We start from the raw sequence: 18,044 nt of genomic DNA, 5'->3' as shown, positions 1-18,044 counted from the left end.
TATTATAAAACATATACTAAAAGTTGACAATAAAAATTTGCTTTGTTCATGTATTTAGGGAGAATTAGAGAAAATTAGGGATAAAAAATTCATAAAAAAATAAAAATCAATATAAACAAGCAATAATGAAGTAAAAATAATATTATTTCGAATTTTTAGATGAAGATGGTAAACTGTAGGAGAGAGAGAGAGAGAGAGAGAGAGAAATTGGTAGCGTTTTTGGTATGAGAAAAATATAGGATAATGAAGAAAAAATAATTTTATTGAATTTAGATAGGTTTATAAAGTTTAAATAGGGAAAAAATAGAGTTTAAATATAGAGAGAAAATATTCAAAGTTATTAGAAAGAAAATTTTGAAATCTTGGGTTGATGGTTGGATTTCAACTATTTATATTTGAGAAGGAAAAATCTACAAAAGTCCTAAAATTAAAAAGTCTACAAAAGTTCATAACTTTTTGAATACCACATGACTTTTAAAGACTCTTTAAAAGTCTTAATCGAATAACACACGACTTTTAAACACTCTTTAAAAATCTTGATTGAATACCGTCTGACTTTTAAAGACTCTCTAAAAGTTTGAATTGAATACCTCCAAACTTTTAAAGTTTATAAAAGTCTTTAAAACTCTATGAAAGTCATTATTGAATACACCCCCTTAAATCAAGAAAAAAAGACTAAAGCTCAATATAAAAAGTTAAATCATATTTTAAATCGAGAAAATTGTAACAATTCATCAAGACTAACATAAAAATTTCATTATATAAATATTGGCTAATTAAGTTGTAACTTAAATTGTATTTTATATGTAAGTTTTAAAAAGTATTTATTGAAAATTATTTAATAAAAACTAAAAATTCTATAGGGAAAATCGGTTGGTAAAACTCAATAATACTCCAATGAAAAAGGATTATTATTATATGGAGATTTTAGGAAGGAAAGAATAAAGGGATATGGTTCGGGTTGGTGTAGGTGGTTAGCACGAGTCAAGCGAAACACTCTTTACTAAAAATCTTATTTGCTACCTTCCAAAAATGCTAGGAGCGTTGTAGCTTAGGTTTCCCAGGATAAAACGTACTACGGTTCAGTGTTTGAGCACCCAAACAATGAACTCTGCGAACAAGAGCAATGACAAGAACACAGTGGGCTTAGAAATGAGTAAAAACGGAATTTTTTAGAGAGAAAAATAGATTTTTGTTGTTGTACAAAAAGTTCTGCTCTACCACTCTTTATATAGGAGTTGAGGATTTGAATAGCTTTTAATATGGCACTTAACTGACCTTGTAACTCGTGTAACATCAGTCATAACTTGAGTTTTAATTCAAAATTTAAAAATCAGAATTAATTTAAAAGAGAAAATTACACTTTTGGTCCTATGACTATAGGGGAGTGGTAATTTCAGTTCGTGACTTTTAAAATTAACAAATTTAGTCCTTTAAGTGTGCTTTTTTTCACACATTTAGTCCTTCCGGCCAATTTGCCGGTAGATTTTGGCCGGAAAAATACATTCATTTGTTTATTAATTCTTTTGGGGGTAAAATGGTCACTTCTGTTTGAGAAAAAAAGGGATAAACGCCGTCGATCCCGCTGCGACACTCTGTGCGCGTCGGTGGCGCTAATGGCCGCTGATCCCGCCGTCACAAAGCTGCTTCAGAGAATTATACGGCTACTCGCAGAGGGAAATCCGGCAACGAAGACGATGGAAAACTGGAATTGAATCCGAAAGCCTGAATATTCAGAGTTCTGAAGCTACTGTAGTTTGGTGAATGTCGTAGGTGAAAGCCTGAAACTTGCATGTATTTGAATCTTCTTCTGAGTTCGGAAGCTTCCTAATATGACAATAAAATGAGCCGAAATCACATCTGTTTGAGAAAAAGGGGGGTAAAATGTGTCTCCGTTGAAAACCCGAAATCACAGAGCCGCCTTGGGCGGTTGTTTCAACGGCAATGCTACCCGCCGCATTCTCTCAACAAGGTTTAATTTGTTGATGTTGCAGGTAGCTAGAATGAATGTTCTTTTGTCGATGTAATTAAGGTTTTTTTTTTTTTTATTTGCAGGAGGTTGCGGAGGTCATAGCGACGTATTTGTTGGTAATTTCATTGTTGGTGTTTGTGTCGCAGCTAGGAGCGTCCGTGGCCGGCGGCCTCATCGTGACGGTGATGATAATTAAGGTGTGAAAATAAGCCACCGTTTATCCCCTTTTTTCTCAAATAGAAGTGACCATTTTACCCCCAAAAAAATTAATAAACAAATGAATGTATTTTTCCGGCCAAAATCTACCGGCAAATTGGCCAGAAGGACTAAATCTGTGAAAAAAAGCACACTTAAAAGGACTAAATTTGTTAGTTTTAAAAGTCACGAACTAAAATTATCACTCCTCCTATAGTCATAGGACCAAAAGCGTAATTTTCTCTAATTTAAAATTAACTCCGTAACAGCTGAATTAAAACCCAACGGTCACAATAGGAGACGAAGCGTTGATGCGTAGTATATTTGCCAAACAAATAATTCTCGGAGTACGAGTTATCGATCCACAGGGAAGTGGTTGTATCAAGCACTAGTTACTAACTTATTCATTAGAGCTAATCCTAAACAATTACTTAGATGATTGATTGGCATAAAATAAATAAAATAAAACAGAGGTTCAGGATTTTGAAAACAATTAGAGAGAAGTGAGATTCATGGAATTCAAGTATTTAATCACCTAGTGCCAATTATCGTTTGCAATATTTAGTTTGGAATTAAGATTTGTGTGGGAATGCAAAGTGGAATCGAATTACTCCCGTAATCTCTATTCCTAGTGAATTTCCACTCCCATGGCTTAAACACCCAATAAGATCAAAGATCAGCATTCAATTATTCCTAATTACTACCATCTCCCGATGAAGTAATAATCTAGAATAAACTTCCCCTAATAAGTTCCCCTTTCCCAAGGACCAACCATTAGGTGCAATCGTGTGTGCCCTAATTTATGCCCCAACTCCCATTGGTGACACAAACATGGCTATGAAGCTAGTAACTATGGCCATTAATTACAAGCATCAAACAATATTATCACGATTGCAACACAAGTATTAAACCCAAATAATAATATATTAAAGAAACTGAGAGCTCAGGCACATAGGTTCATAAACACTTTTACCCAAGAATCTCTAAAGAATTTAGCCAAGCATGACTAAATTATACATAGCAAATATAAATAAAGAATTACAAATCATCAAAAGAGTACAAGAATTAACCAGACGATTTTCCCAAATCTCCCTAGTCTTCTTCTTGCTTTCCAAGACAACTTGTGGCTCTTGATTTCTCTCCTTCTTGTCTCCAAGAATCTCTGAATTCTGAATTCTGGACTATACAATTGTCTATTCTAATTATTTACTCTAAACTAAAACTCATTCTTCTTAGGGTTGAGGAATGTGGGATTTTATAATAGGTACAAAGTTGGGATCAACCCTTGAGAAATTAGGAATATTCCTATTTAATAAATAAGAAATTGCCGTCTTTAATCATTTGATATTTCTGCCATCATATGATTAGGAAATTACTATCCTTTCTTTAGCTTTGGAGAATGCCACTTTAAATTAGGAAGTTTCTAAAATCGCGCCCAGTGCAATAAGTACGGTTTGCAAGCTTATTTTGACCATTTTCTATTATTATCTAGACTTTGATGTCTGCATAAGAGTTGTAGCCCTTCGAGTCTTCTTTCCAATGACGCCAAGAATCACCTCAATCGGACATTCCTAGCATGAGATAAGATCAAAATACTAAACTGTCGCCAATCTGTGCGAGATGAAATGTCACTGGAAATTTTCGACACGTCGAGCCTGGGGCTCGACGCGTCGAGTTTTCTGCTGAGTCATAGGTTGTAGCCCTTCGAGTATTCTTTCCAATGGCGCAAGAATCACCTGAATCAGACATTCCTAGCATGAGATATGATCAAAAATACTAAGCTGTCGCCGAATTCAACGGGAATTACAACTCTTCGGTCTTTTGTTCACTTTTGACTCCAATTTTGTCCTAGGACTTCCCTTACTCATAACTTTGACCTACAATGGTTCAAAAACACTAACAAACACCGTAAAACATTCAAAACAAGTGTGAACCATAATTAAATGATAATAGCAAGGAAAACATGTATTAAATAAGCAAACTTAATGAACTTAATTACAGAGATGATTCAAAATAATTATTAAAACAAGCACATATGTGATAACATCAAGCGTGAACCATTCTGGTAGGCCGGACCAAAGGTTGGCTCGTGCTGCCCATTGCCATGATTCGGCCTCCCAAGGCCGAATCCATGATGGCTCGTGCTGTTTCATGATTCGTCTGAACCGAAGGTTGGCTCGTGCTGCCCATTGCCATGATTCGGCCTCGGCCGAATCCATAAATTATACGGAAATCGGGAGGCCAAATCCATGATGGCTCGTGTTGTTTCATGATTCGTGCCGAACCGGAAGGTTGGCTCGTGTTGCCCATTGCCATGATTCGGCCTCGGCCGAATCCATAAATTATACGGAAATCTAACATAACTTAGCCCAGCCAATTTCTGGACGACATTCGTGCCCGCAGGTGCCGGCGTACACGAGTCAAGCTTTTTCAGGATCATTTTGGATTTGATTTGTATCTCACCTGCGCACAAGAGAGAGCCTCTATGCTATACAATTTAGTAAGCCTTAAAAAGACTCTTGTATAAATTGTTCTGCAAACCCACTTGCCCAACTCAATATAGGACAAAAGCTACTTTTTCCCTTCATTTTTACAACTTAAAAGGGTCTATTTTGAGAATTAATTTCTCATTCACCAATTATCCGTTTTGAGCGTATAATATATCAATCTCTTCGTCTCACTACGAGTTTACGAAGAATCAGAATCCCACTTTGACCCGACCTAAATCAGAAGTGGACCGGTCTCACTAATAATTAGACCACAAAAATAGCCTCTTATAGTGCTATTTTTTCCAACAAATTCAATCTAAACTTTAAAAAAAAAAAAAAAAAAAAAAAAAAAAAAAACCGAACACGATGAAATAGCAAACTAAAAAAAAGGACCAAAATAAAAAGAGGGATGAAAAATAATAGGTAAATCATCTACCTTTAGATCTAAATCCGATGGAAGATATTTGACTTGCCTAGAAAGAAAAAGTAAAAAAGAAAAATTAAAGTAGGCACTATTTTTTTTTTTGTTGCCCCAAAGGTATCCTCCCGTCGACAACCAGAAGATTAATCTTCCATCTCAACGGTCAGCACACTAATGCGTTTGGTTCAGGTTATATAAGATAACCAATGTTATATTTGCTTGGTAATATAAGATTTCCCATGTTTGGTTCAAGTTATATAAGATAACCAATGTTATATTTGCTTGGTAATATAAGATTCCCATGTTTGGTTCAGGTTATGTAACTTTTCCAAGGAATGTCAGATAACCTGTTTTTAGCTATTGGGAGGGAATGTGAGATACCCTCCAATTTCTTAGGTAATCTCGCATTCCCTGTCTTATTATTAATGTTGGGCTTTGTATTTTTTAATCAATTTATCTTATTATCGTTTTCTTATTTACATATCTTTAGTTTTAAAACCAAACACATGAATCTATCTAACATTCCCAGCAATCTAAACATTCCCTAAGGTAATCTAATATTCCGTGAACCAAACACCCCCTAAGTGGTTTGCTCCATTCACATAGGTGACGATCGAACCCCCAACCTCATTCATGTTGGAAAAATAGCATTATCTGAACAGCCAGTAGAGTAAAACATTTCTTCACAAGGAAGGTTCAAAGGGTATAGTGACTCCCTACCTATCCTATGCAGGGATCGACCGTTTGAACACAGTTGTTTCCAATTTCAAAATACCCCGAAAATCAATTTTTCATTCATGTGGGGGATTGTTGGAAAAATAGCATTAAAATGGCATTTTTAAGTGGCTATTTTGTGGTACAATTATCAGTGGGGTCCACTTCTGATTTGGGTCGGGTCAAAGTGGATTCGGGTTCTTCGTAGTGAGACGAAGAGATTGAGATATTGTACGCACAAAACGGATAATGGGTGAATGAGATATTGATTCTCAAAAGTAGACCCATTTGAGTTGGAAAATGAAGGAAAAAGTGAGCTTTTGTCCCACATTGGTTTGGGAAGAGGATTTGTCCCACTATTTATACAAGAGCTCTTTTAAGCTTATTGAATTGTATAGTATAGAGACTTTCTCTCACGCGCGGGAAGGGGGGTGCAAATCAAATCCCAAAATGAGATCGAAAAGGCTTGGATCAAGCCTAATCTCGTGTGCGGAGTCTCAACATCATTTTCCAAACTCTTTCGTGTGGCCACTACGAAATGAAACATTTGTTTCAAATGAAAAAAATGAAACATTTGTTTCAAATTCGTGGTGGTTTCACTAGCCCACGAAATGAAACTTTGTTTCACTTCTTTTGTTTCACTTCTTTCGTGTGCCACTTTGGTTTCGTATGAAACTGGAGTTTCAGCTATGGCCGAAACTGAAGTTTCGGCTATGGCCGAAACATGGGACAACATGGGTTCGGCCTTGGGGGCCGAACCAGCAACTGGCTTTTTGCCTTCTGCTTTTAGACCGTTGTGAGATTAAATTCAACTGTTACGGAATTAAATCCTCTATTAATTCCAATGTTCAATATCTGAATTTAAATCTTGGATAATGGCCATGTTGTTTCAAGAGTTACAAAATTGGTTTTAAAACCAATTTAAATGCCATGATGAATGCTATTCATTCTTTGATCCCTATATAAGAAGGGGTAGAGGGAGCAGATTTTAGACAAGCACATAGTGACAAAAAACACACAACACAGGAAGTGTTTTCTCTCCTCAAAACTCTGCTTCTACTCCTTTCTTAAGCCGAACTGTGTTCAAGGCTGTTGCTCTAGTTCGCCCGGGTTCGTTCGTTTGGGTGCTCAAACGTCGAACCGTAGCGCGTTTTATCCTGGGAAACCTAGGCCACGGCGCTCCTAGCACTTGTGGGAGGTGGCAAATAAGGTTTTAAGGAAAGAGTGGTCTCTTGACTCACGCTAAAAACCCTTACCCAAACACGAGCCAATCTTTCATTCTTTCGGTTTTGGATTATGCTTCTAAGCAAAAATCCTCCTTTTACGTTATAGTTTGGTTGGAATTATAATCTGTGTATTATAAATTCCATTTGGTTGATATGCGTATATCTTCTCCGTAGATACTCATGCATATAACCATGGTGGTCTGATTTATATATATATATATATATATATATATATATATATATATATATATATATATATATATATATTTGTGTGTATATATATATATATTTCGGATATAATATATCGAATAATATTTTATATACTTCGTGTGTGTATATATAAATATTATTTTACGATATTAAATCGATTTTTGGTTCATTATCACCAACCAATCTTAAAACCTTAGTTATTTGATAATGAACCAAATCGGTGAATTCCAAGAGTATTGGATCCGTGAATGTTGCAGGATGTGCACATTCAAATGGTCGGAAAGGAAACGATGTTGCACATTCCGTGATGCCGGTTGACGACAGCAATGTTGGAAATGTTGTTTCCATGGGATTGCAAAGACACACGATGGTGCTCCGGAGAACTTTGGTTCATGAACCGGTAGACCTGTTGCTGGTGACACACATTTGGTACCTATTGTGTTGTCTAGTGGATCGGCTAAGAGCCATGAAGGATCCTATGATGGTGTAATGACTACATGGTCTGAGGACTATGGTAGTGTTACAAATGACTTCAACCGTAATCGAAGGAAAGTCAAGCGAAAGCTTAGATTTCAAGAAAATTACGAAAAGAAGGAGAAATGCCACTACGAAGCGAACCGTCATCCTAGTGAAAAGGTTGAGGATAACTTCGCTATGTTTAAGACATGTGGATGGTTGGACGAGTGAGGTCACAACCGAGGTACCCCCGATGTGCGCTATAGACCACCCTTCGTGGAGTGGATGTTTGGAAAATGGAACAAGGCACACGGGTTGAAGGATTACTACGAAATAGGAATAATGGAAATTAGTTTCCAATGTATTTTCCTATTTATTTATTTTGAATAAATATTGTAGTATCCTTGTGATACATTTTATTGTTGAATAAAATGAATTGTTCCATTTGTGGGTGTTGAACTTTGTATATTTTAAAAATAATCTTGTGTGATATTTTTAATATATAAAAGATTCAATATGGGTGCGTAATGCATCATGGAGCATTATGTGGAAAATGCTAAAATGGCGTAACGGCCGGAATGAAATGTAACAGGCGTGTTACATGTTGAAAATCCCGCAACGAACTTCGGTTCAGGTTCATGTAGAACGATACGGATTTCAAGAATCAATTTGTCAAAAATTGGAATAAATATATAATCGTGAGCGTAACAGCTCAAGTGTTGAATATTTTAAATAATATTCTAAGAACGATTATTTGAGTTTGATTCAACTAGTCAGAATTTTGGTTGAATTGATAGTGTTAATTGTGTTTAAAATTAACTTGAATCAAAATTCCAAATTATACTAGTATGAAATGTGATTTGAGACAAATTGTTGGGACGTCAAATTAAGCTTGAGCTTAATGAGAAATGCTAATTAAACTTAGTATTGTTGAAATGCTAATTGTGGTGCTTAATAGCACTGGACGTCCAAAAATGTTAAATTAGCATTATGCAAGAGGCTAATTAAAATTTAGCATTAGGAAAAGTGTTATGTGATTAACACGAAAGGAAGTTTGGTTAATTGTGTATTTAACTAATAATCCTAGTGTCAGGTAGCACTGTAATTATAAATTAAGCAACGAAAGGTTGTTGTGAGTTTATAATTTAAAGCAATAGAGATTGCTTTGGAATCGATGCGTCAATTTAGAAGCAATGATTCGTGCTTGGTATAGCATGTTTCGTGCTTCATTACTAAGCACTGATTCGTGCTTCAATTTCGGAAGCACTGATTCGGGTTTGTGGCCTTTCGGTCAAAACCGAATGGATTCGTGAGGGCTAATCTGTTAGCACCTACGAGATGTGTTAGCGTGTAACACATGTTTATTCTTTAAAGAATAAAAAGGGAAAAACCAAATTAATCGTGGATTAATGTGGTTATGAACGATCGATGTGCGTGAACGTGAAACACCTATTGGTGATTTTCGGCGCAAGCGATGGTATTGTACTCGAGAGTACGGTACGGTATTCACCTCAATCGAACGTTTTTGCCGAACATAAATATCAAGACGTTGATATGTTCGGGTCTACCTCAAAGTATGTGAGGCGAGACAATTCTTTGGACAAGTGAGTACCTTTTAAATAAGGTTACCCGCATGAAATTCTTACGAATTGTGGGTACGTAGGAAGTTTCCTACTAATGCCTGAAATGTGGGGGTGTCTTGCCAAAGTTGTGTATTGGTTCTTAGTACACGAGTCCAAGAGTTTGGATGTACATACGAACACGAAAGATTGATTCAAGAAATTCATCGTTCTTGGAAGATGTATTTTTGTGAAGGATCAATAAAGGACCTAGCACGTTGAAAGGAACTTTCGGCGTAGCTATGGTTGAAGGGTATGAAAGAGAACCCGAGCTCAAAGCTAGACGTAGCAAGAGAGCTAGGATTGAAAAATCCTTTGGTCCATATTTTCTGACGTACATGTTAGAGTGTGATGCGCACAATCTAACTTGTTTACTAGAAAAGAAATTGGATTTTCTGACCATGGTTGTTAGAAAATGAGCCTCTCACATATGTAGAAGTGGTGACTTCTACAGGTGGACCAACCCGAGAGAGGCTATCGAGAGTGAAGTAGATTCTATCTTAAAGAATCACACTTGGAACTGGTTGTTCTTCCTCCGAGTTGTAAAACCTTTGGATCCTAAGTGGATCACTAACCGGAAGACAAAACCGGTTGGTTATATTGAAGTAAAATGGTCAGGCTTGTAATTGTAGATTACATGCAACGCGAGTGCCACAGCTACTTCAATATATATTCTCTTGTGATGAGAATTGGCTCCATTAGAATGATACTTGCCAAAGCCGTTTAGCGAGACTTGGAAGTTCATCAAAATGGATGTGTCGCTTTCTTAGTATACATGGAACGACCTGAGGGTTTGTGATTCCACGATGTGAAAAGAAAGTGTGTAATTGGTGAGATCATTGTATTGTTCGAAACAATTGCCTTAGTGTGGCATGTGAGGTTTTGATCGTGCAATGATGACCAACGAGTTTAGTATAAATAAAAGTGACAAGTGGGTCTACGTAACATATACGATAGACGGTGAAATCACTGTTTGTTTATACACGATAAACTCAACGTGGGTAGTAACGATCAAATGATCAATTCTACCAGGAACATGTTAAATTCGAGATTTGACATGAGAGGTGTGAGTTTGGCAGATTTAATCTTTGAGATTAAAATTGTGAGAAGACCGTATGGTCTCGTGTTAAGCCAATTTCATTGTGTTGATTAAATCCTTGCAAAGGATGTTAATCAAGTGGCTTGGACACTGTTAGATACTAACGTACAACTAGCCAATAATCACGAGTATTGTACTTCTCATGGAGAATACATTCAGATTATTGGTAGTTTAATTGTATCCAATGGGTTGTACTAGGTCGGACATTGCCTTTGCGGTTAACGAACTCGGTAGACATACGAGTAACCCTAGTGTTACGCACTAGAAGGCAATAGTGGAAGTTATGAGATACTTATGTATGCTTATGACTTTGGACTGCACAACGTGGGATATCTAGCCGTACTTGGAAAGTATAGCACGGATATCAAAGGACGCTAAGTCCATCAAAAGCTACGTCTTTACATAGGCCAGTGCAGTCGGTTGAACGGAAATTCTCGAAATGATTTTGTGATAGCTAAGATCCGACGGGATCAAAGCTGAGAGCCTTACACTCGTGTCGCGAGCGAGTAGGCCGAATGGCTAAGCCATTATTTCGAGAATGGTCCTAGTGGTGAACTCATACTTCCAATTTGTGTGCATTGCGATAGTCAAGACAAAATTGGTCAAGTACAGAGTTAAATGTGGAATGGTAAGTCTAGACTTATAAGTCGTAGATATAATACCATTAAACAATTTCTCACAACGGGGGTTATCTCTATTGACTACGTGATGTCAAAAGATAACGTAGCGGCCGCTAACTCGCTAACCGAGGGTAAGCAAATGGTTGTTGAGAAATTGGAACGAGGAATGGGTCTAAAGCCCTTGGACTAAAAGTTCTATAGTGAATACCCAACCTAGCTGGCACCTAGGTTCAATGGGACAACTAAATTATGGAACGGAGCGTGTCACTGTGGGGGTCTCGGACTCCCTACCACTCCTCGTTAGAAACAGTGACTCCCGCACGAGGCTAGCATGTTGATGCTTTAATGATTCTTGAGTATGCGGGATACTCGAGAAAGAATCACCTATGTAAGAGAGAAGTGAGGGTCGCTTCAAAGGAGAATTGTTGGGCACAATTCTTTAGAAACTCTCGCAGAACCAGGAACGGTGACCCACGACCAAAATGGGCACACTCATGAGAACAGAGCATGGTTGGAAGGTTCCTGTGTGAGATATGTCATCGTCTACACAAACGGCAGTCGGTTCAAAGACATCGCGTTCTACCGAACAGCTAGTAGAGTAAACATTTCTTCACAAGGGAAGGTTCAAAGGGTATAGTGACTCCCTACCTATCCTATGCAGGGATCGACCGTTTGAACACAGTTGTTTCCAATTTCAAAATACCCCGAAAATCAATTTTTCATTCATGTGGGGGATTGTTGGAAAAATAACATTAAAATGGCATTTTAAGTGGCTATTTTGTGGTACAATTATCAGTGGGGTCCACTTCCGATTTGGGTCGGGTCAAAGTGGATTCGGGTTCTTCGTAGTGAGACGAAGAGATTGAGATATTGTACGCACAAAACGGATAATGGGTGAATGAGATATTGATTCTCAAAGTAGACCCATTTGAGTTGGAAAATGAAGGGAAAAAGTGAGCTTTTGTCCCACATTGGTTTGGGAAGAGGATTTGTCCCACTATTTATACAAGAGCTCTTTTTAAGCATATTGAATTGTATAGTATAGAGACTTTCTCTCGCGCGCGGGAAGGGGGGTACAAATCAAATCCCAGAATGAGATCGAAAAGGCTTGGGTCAAGCCTAATCTCGTGTGCGGAGTCTCAACATCATTTTCCAACTCTTTCGTGTGGCCACCACGAAATGAAACATTTGTTTCATATTTCGTGGTGCACGAAGTGAAATGGTTTCACAATTTCGTGGGGGCCACACGAAATGAAAAAAATAAACATTTGTTTCATATTTCGTGGTGCACGAAGTGAAATGGTTTCACAATTTTGTGGGGGCCACACGAAATGAAAAAAATGAAACATTTGTTTCAAATTCGTGGTGGTTTCACTAGCCCACGAAATGAAACTTTGTTTCACTTCTTTTGTTTCACTTCTTTCGTGTAACACTTTGGTTTCGTATGAAACTGGAGTTTCAGGTGTGGCCGAAATTGAAGTTTCGGCTATGGCCGAAACATGGGACAACATGGGTTCGGCCTTGGGGGCCGAACCAGCAACTGGCTTTTTGCCTTCTGCTTTTAGATCGTTGTGAGATTAAATTCAACCGTTACGGAATTAAATCCTCTATTAATTCCAATGTTCAATATCTGAATTTAAATCTTGGATAATGGCCATGTTGTTTCAAGAGTTACAAAATTGGTTTTAAAACCAATTTAAATGCCATGATGAATGCTATTCATTCTTTGATCCCTATATAAGAGGGGGTAGAGGGAGCAGATTTTAGACAAGCACATAGTGACAAAAACACACAACACAGGAAGTGTTTTCTCTCCTCAAAACTCTGCTTCTACTCCTTTCTTAAGCCGAACTGTGTTCAAGGCTGTTGCTCTAGTTCGCCGGGTTCGTTCGTTTGGGTGCTCAAACGTCGAACCGTAGCGCGTTTTATCCTGGGAAACCTAAGCCACGGCGCTCCTAGCACTCGTGGGAGGTGGCAAATAAGGTTTTAAGGAAAGAGTGGTCTCTTGACTCACGCTAAAAACCCTTACCCAAACACGAGCCAATCTTTCCTTCTTTCGGTTTTGGATTATGCTTCTAAGCAAAATCCTCCTTTTACGTTATAGTTTGGTTGGAATTATAATCTGTGTATTATAAATTCCATTTGGTTGATATGCGTATATCTTCTCCGTAGATACTCATGCATATAATCATGGTGGTCTGATTTATATATATATTTGTGTGTGTATATATATATATATATATATATATATATATATATATTTCGGATATAATATATCGAATAATATTTTATATACTTCGTGTGTGTATATATAAATATTATTTTACGATCACTAGTACAAAACTAGACATAGAAGATTGACCATAGGCCACCATTGTTGAAAGAATGGTTGCCTAATCTTAGCTCAAAAATTTGCGGTGACAATTTTGTAAATAAGTGATCATAATCCGCTACCATTTTTAGCTGTAATGGTTGCCCATTGTATTTTCTATGTATTAACAAAAATAAAAAATAAATACTTTATAATCCGCAACCATTTCTAAGAGAAACAATGGCCTATTGTCAACTCACTTTTTTTTTTCCTTATTTTTCCTCTCTCCGTATCGCTCCACTCTCGTTTATTTCTCTCAGCTCACGGCCTCACGCCTTCTCTTCTCTCGACGACGACTTGGTGGCGGCGTTGCGACGGATGGTAAGAGGGCGGCGATGACAGCGACTGTCCGGCGTAGGAAGTCTTCTGCGGCGTAGGACGAGAGATCTGCGACGGAGGATGAGAGGCTACAACGGAAGGTGAGAGGCCGGCGATGACAGCGACCGGTCGGCGTAGGAGGTCTTCTGCAGCGTAGGGGGGAGATCTGCGGCCTTCTTCTCGCTTCTGCGGCGTAGGGGGAGAGATGCAGAGGCAGGTTCAACTTGAAGTCAGTCAGATGAAAGGGCAGTGGTAATTTTTTTTCTCTAGAATAATTGTTTTTTTTTTTTTTTTTTTTTTTTTTTTTTGCTAGCTTTGTCAATTTCTCAATTTATTTTGAATAGTGAAAAATTCCTACCAGATGAGAACATACAGGAACTAACTCCATGTTGTTGGATTTCCTCAATGGCTCAATTAGGTTTTAAACTGTGATTTTTTTTTTTTTCCTTTCCATTGTCTCTGCTTGAGTGATAATACCTATGGAAGCATAATTTCCCAATTTCTTCCTCTTTCACAGAGATGTCTTCCACAGGATGGTTTGGATGAGCACTTTGCCATAATTAATGGGTTGAAAAGTGTGTTTTTCTATCCACCGAAATTTAGTGTAAGTGTGTTACTAAACTTTTTTCTTTTTGCTGTGAAAAGTTGTGTATCTTATATACTGGCATACTGCTGTGTCTATAATGTGAATTCTGCTATTGAAATAAATGGTCAAGCCTATTATAGTTCTTGGGGAGTTAGTTATAGGATCAGGCTGCTATAATTACGTTAACAACATAAACACTAGAGCAGTTCTATGTAGGCAGTAAATATATAGGGTTAGGCTCTAAGTTATACAATCCAAATTTAATTCTGCAAGTGACTGTTTTCACACAAACAGGAATAAGTGGAAAATTGACTACTCCTGGCCACCAACTAAAATGGGTTTATAGGAGTAGATACATAAATAATTTCATTATTTTCTGCTATATTCCCTTATTCTTAGCGGTCAATCACCAGCTGAATCTTTGAAAAACTTTTAAGTTAGGAATGACTATTGCTTGTCGAAGTCCCTTAAAGGTAATTGTTCAATTAATTACATGTGTGATGTGTTATAAACTTATAATGCACCCATAAGATGCCATTCAGGCACAAACATGCAATGTGGGTAATCTACTATAATAAACAAGTACTACTGTTATTTTCTAAATCCAAACCTTGACCAAACTCTAAGTTTCCTCTTTTTGCTGCCACTTTTTGTGAAGAACATTGTAACAACTACTTCTTAAACGTTTACAGGGTTCGATTCCATTATGGCCATCCTGATGTTTTTGATAGATTATTCCACTTAACAAGGGGTGGAGTCAGCAAAGCTTCTAAATTTATCAATCTAAGTGAGGACATATTTGCTGGTAAGTTATACTAGATAGCTATTGTTTATGTTTTTGCTTCATTTATGATGCCATTTTTATTGTTTTCATTACTTTTGTAGGTTTCAATTCTACACTTCGTGAGGGCAATGTAACTCACCATGAATATATTCAAGTTGGTAAAGGGAGGGATGTGGGTCTTAATCAAATTTCTCTATTTGAAGCCAAGATAGCCAATGGTAATGGAGAGCAAACAGTGAGTCATGATTTATAAAGACTTGGGCACCGACTTGACTTTTTCCGAATGCTATCGTGTTACTTCACTACTATTGGGTTCTACTTTAGCACATTGGTATGTTGGTACAGTTCTCTATTTATGTGTCATTTTTGTGTTATATTTATCTCAACCTTTGCCATTTCTTTGCAGATTACTGTCCTTATTGTTTATGTCTTCCTTTACGGACGCCTTTATCTTGTCCTCAGTGGACTTGAAGAAGGACTTATTACCCAGCCAGCAATTCGTGACAATAAGTCTCTTCAAGTTGCTCTTGCTTCTCAATCCTTTGTTCAAATTGGGTTTTTAATGGCCCTTCCTATGATGATGGAAATTGGCTTAGAAAGGGGCTTTCGCACTGCACTTAGTGAATTTATACTCATGCAATTGCAGTTGGCTCTGTGTTCTTTACGTTTTCATTGGGAACTAAGACTCATTATTATGGAAGGACACTCCTTCATGGTGGAGCAAAATATAGGCCCACAGGTTGTGGTTTTGTGGTGTTTCATGCTAGATTTGCTGATAATTATCGGTTCTACTCCCGTAGCCACTTTGTTAAGGGACTTGAGCTATTGATACTACTAGTAGTGTATCAAATTTTTGGAGAGGCTTATAGAGGAACTGTTGCATATATCTTAATAACCGTGTCTATTTGGTTCATGGTTGGAACATGGCTGTTTGCTCATACTGTGGTCTAATGGTTTCAGGGCCTGCAGAAGAGCTTTTCAAGAGGCCTTTCTTTGAATTGGTGGCCAAGGCCCTACTTCACACTATCATCACATGCCTCTGGTACTGGAAGCCTGAGGCTGTGTTGAAGGGATGGAAAATGCATGAGCTCCATTATATTGTCTCTACGATCAAATCGGTTCTTGATTTTCTGAAACAATGCATGCAATAAGCTAATTAAGCAGTCTAGCTCCCAGTGAAAGCAAGATGCAACCAATACTATAAAGGATAAATTGTATACTGCAGCTCTTGAGTCACTGTCAGATGACGGTACGATGCACAGTTGCATTACTTGCATGTGCGTTTGTTTAAATCTTAAGTGATTATGACCACTCAATCACATTCTTTCCCTGTCTCCTTTATCTAATTTCTGATTTTCTATTAGGATTGATCCCTGCAGAGTCATCCCATGAATTGAAGATGGAAGTTAAAAACCTGAGGCAGACTCTAAATGAACTCCATGTGAAGCACATAACATTGACAGGTGAATTGCAGAGCCATAGAGATGCTGATGCGAAGAATAAGGCCAGAGAATTTCTTGTTGCTAATAAAGCTGAAAATGCTGCCTTGAAGGCAACTGATTTTGGCCTTTCTGTGTTCATTGAGCAAGGTAAATTGCTTATGAATTCACCTCCTCCTACTTACTTCTTGATACTAGAAGTATGATTAATTTACAACACCTTAGCTATTTTTATGGGGCAAATAATTATTGCAAATGTCTGATGGCATTAATTGATTAGGGAAGATGTTTCTTACCTTAGGATTAATAGAGAACTCCAAGGATTGGCTGAAGCAGTGCTTAAATTGTGGGAGAAATGTCATATAGCACAAATTGCTTTGAAATGGGGAGTCCCAAGCACAGACAATGAGCAAATGGCAAGCGAACTCAAGGTAAGCGTTCTCCTTGTGGTATTTTTTATGTGAGTATAGTTTTTATATCTCGTGCCTAGTGAAGTATAAAATATGCAATATGAAAAAGCTCTTTATCTTGTTATCCTTGCATTTCTTTTCTGTAGGTTCCTTAATTAAGTGCTGAAAATTTGATTTCAATTGTTTTTTAGCTCTCTAGAATGCTCAACTTTCTGCTCTGCATGTTGGTTTCAGTCATTTAATTCACAACCATATGTGTTTTTAGCTCTCTAGGATCATAAAACTAGAAGATTGCAGCGAGCTTTGGCTTCGAGCACGAGACATGGGTGAGCTTTGGCGAGGAGAACCGTCGAAGATTCGACCGTCTCCGTTCAGGTGTTTCCAACATTATTCGTATTTAGTGCCTCGGTTAATACTTCAATACAAGCTATTCTTGTGTTTATCTTCTTTGTTGTTACTAAACATTTTTAGTTTTTTTGAGCTTGAATGGTGAATAGTTTGGGTTTTTTCTTGTATTCATGTATTCCTGTATGCGGGTTGATATTTTTGTTCAATAACTTTGTTCTTCAAAGTTCAAAATCTTGATTTTATTTTGAAGTGAACTTAGAGACATTTGATTTGGATTTTATGAATGAAAAAATTTTGATTTGGGCAAGTGATTAATTATGCAATACTTCTCTTATTACTGCATTTTTTGCATAGAAGACTTTAATGACTCGTTAGCTAGAATGCTAGATAATGCTGCAGCTCTTGGTATACACTAATTGGAATTCTGTGCTTTCACATTAGATTTTGTATGATTTTAAATAAAAATTTAGGGAGTTTTTAAATCAATTAATTTATTAAAAATTATATTTTTAAAAGAAATATAATTTTAAAATTATTTTTTTTATTTTTTAAAACAGTATCCGCGACCATTCTTGGCGGAAAGTTTATTTAAAAAAAAAACAATACGCGACCATTCCTATCCAAGAATGGTCGCGTATTACATTTGAATAAAAAAACAAAAAAACAATACGCGACTATTCTTGGTCAAGAATAGTCGCGTATTACTGACAATGTAAAGTCGATAGCTTTCCGCGCGCCTCTCATAGGCAACCATTGTACAATGGTTG

At 37.2% G+C, this 18,044-nt stretch overlaps 1 pseudogene; it reads left to right on the top strand.

The window, feature by feature from the left end:
• Nucleotides 1–13,915: 13,915 nt before the first annotated feature.
• LOC109173936 lies at nucleotides 13,916–16,046 on the top strand (annotated as a pseudogene).
• Nucleotides 16,047–18,044: the final 1,998 nt, after the last annotated feature.

This window comes from Ipomoea nil, unplaced genomic scaffold (genome assembly GCF_001879475.1).
Source record: "Ipomoea nil cultivar Tokyo-kokei standard unplaced genomic scaffold, Asagao_1.1 scaffold0505, whole genome shotgun sequence".
In the NCBI taxonomy this organism is placed as follows: domain Eukaryota; kingdom Viridiplantae; phylum Streptophyta; class Magnoliopsida; order Solanales; family Convolvulaceae; genus Ipomoea; species Ipomoea nil.
Note: the sequence above shows the minus strand (reverse complement) of the source record. Positions and strands in the feature narration are given on the sequence as shown.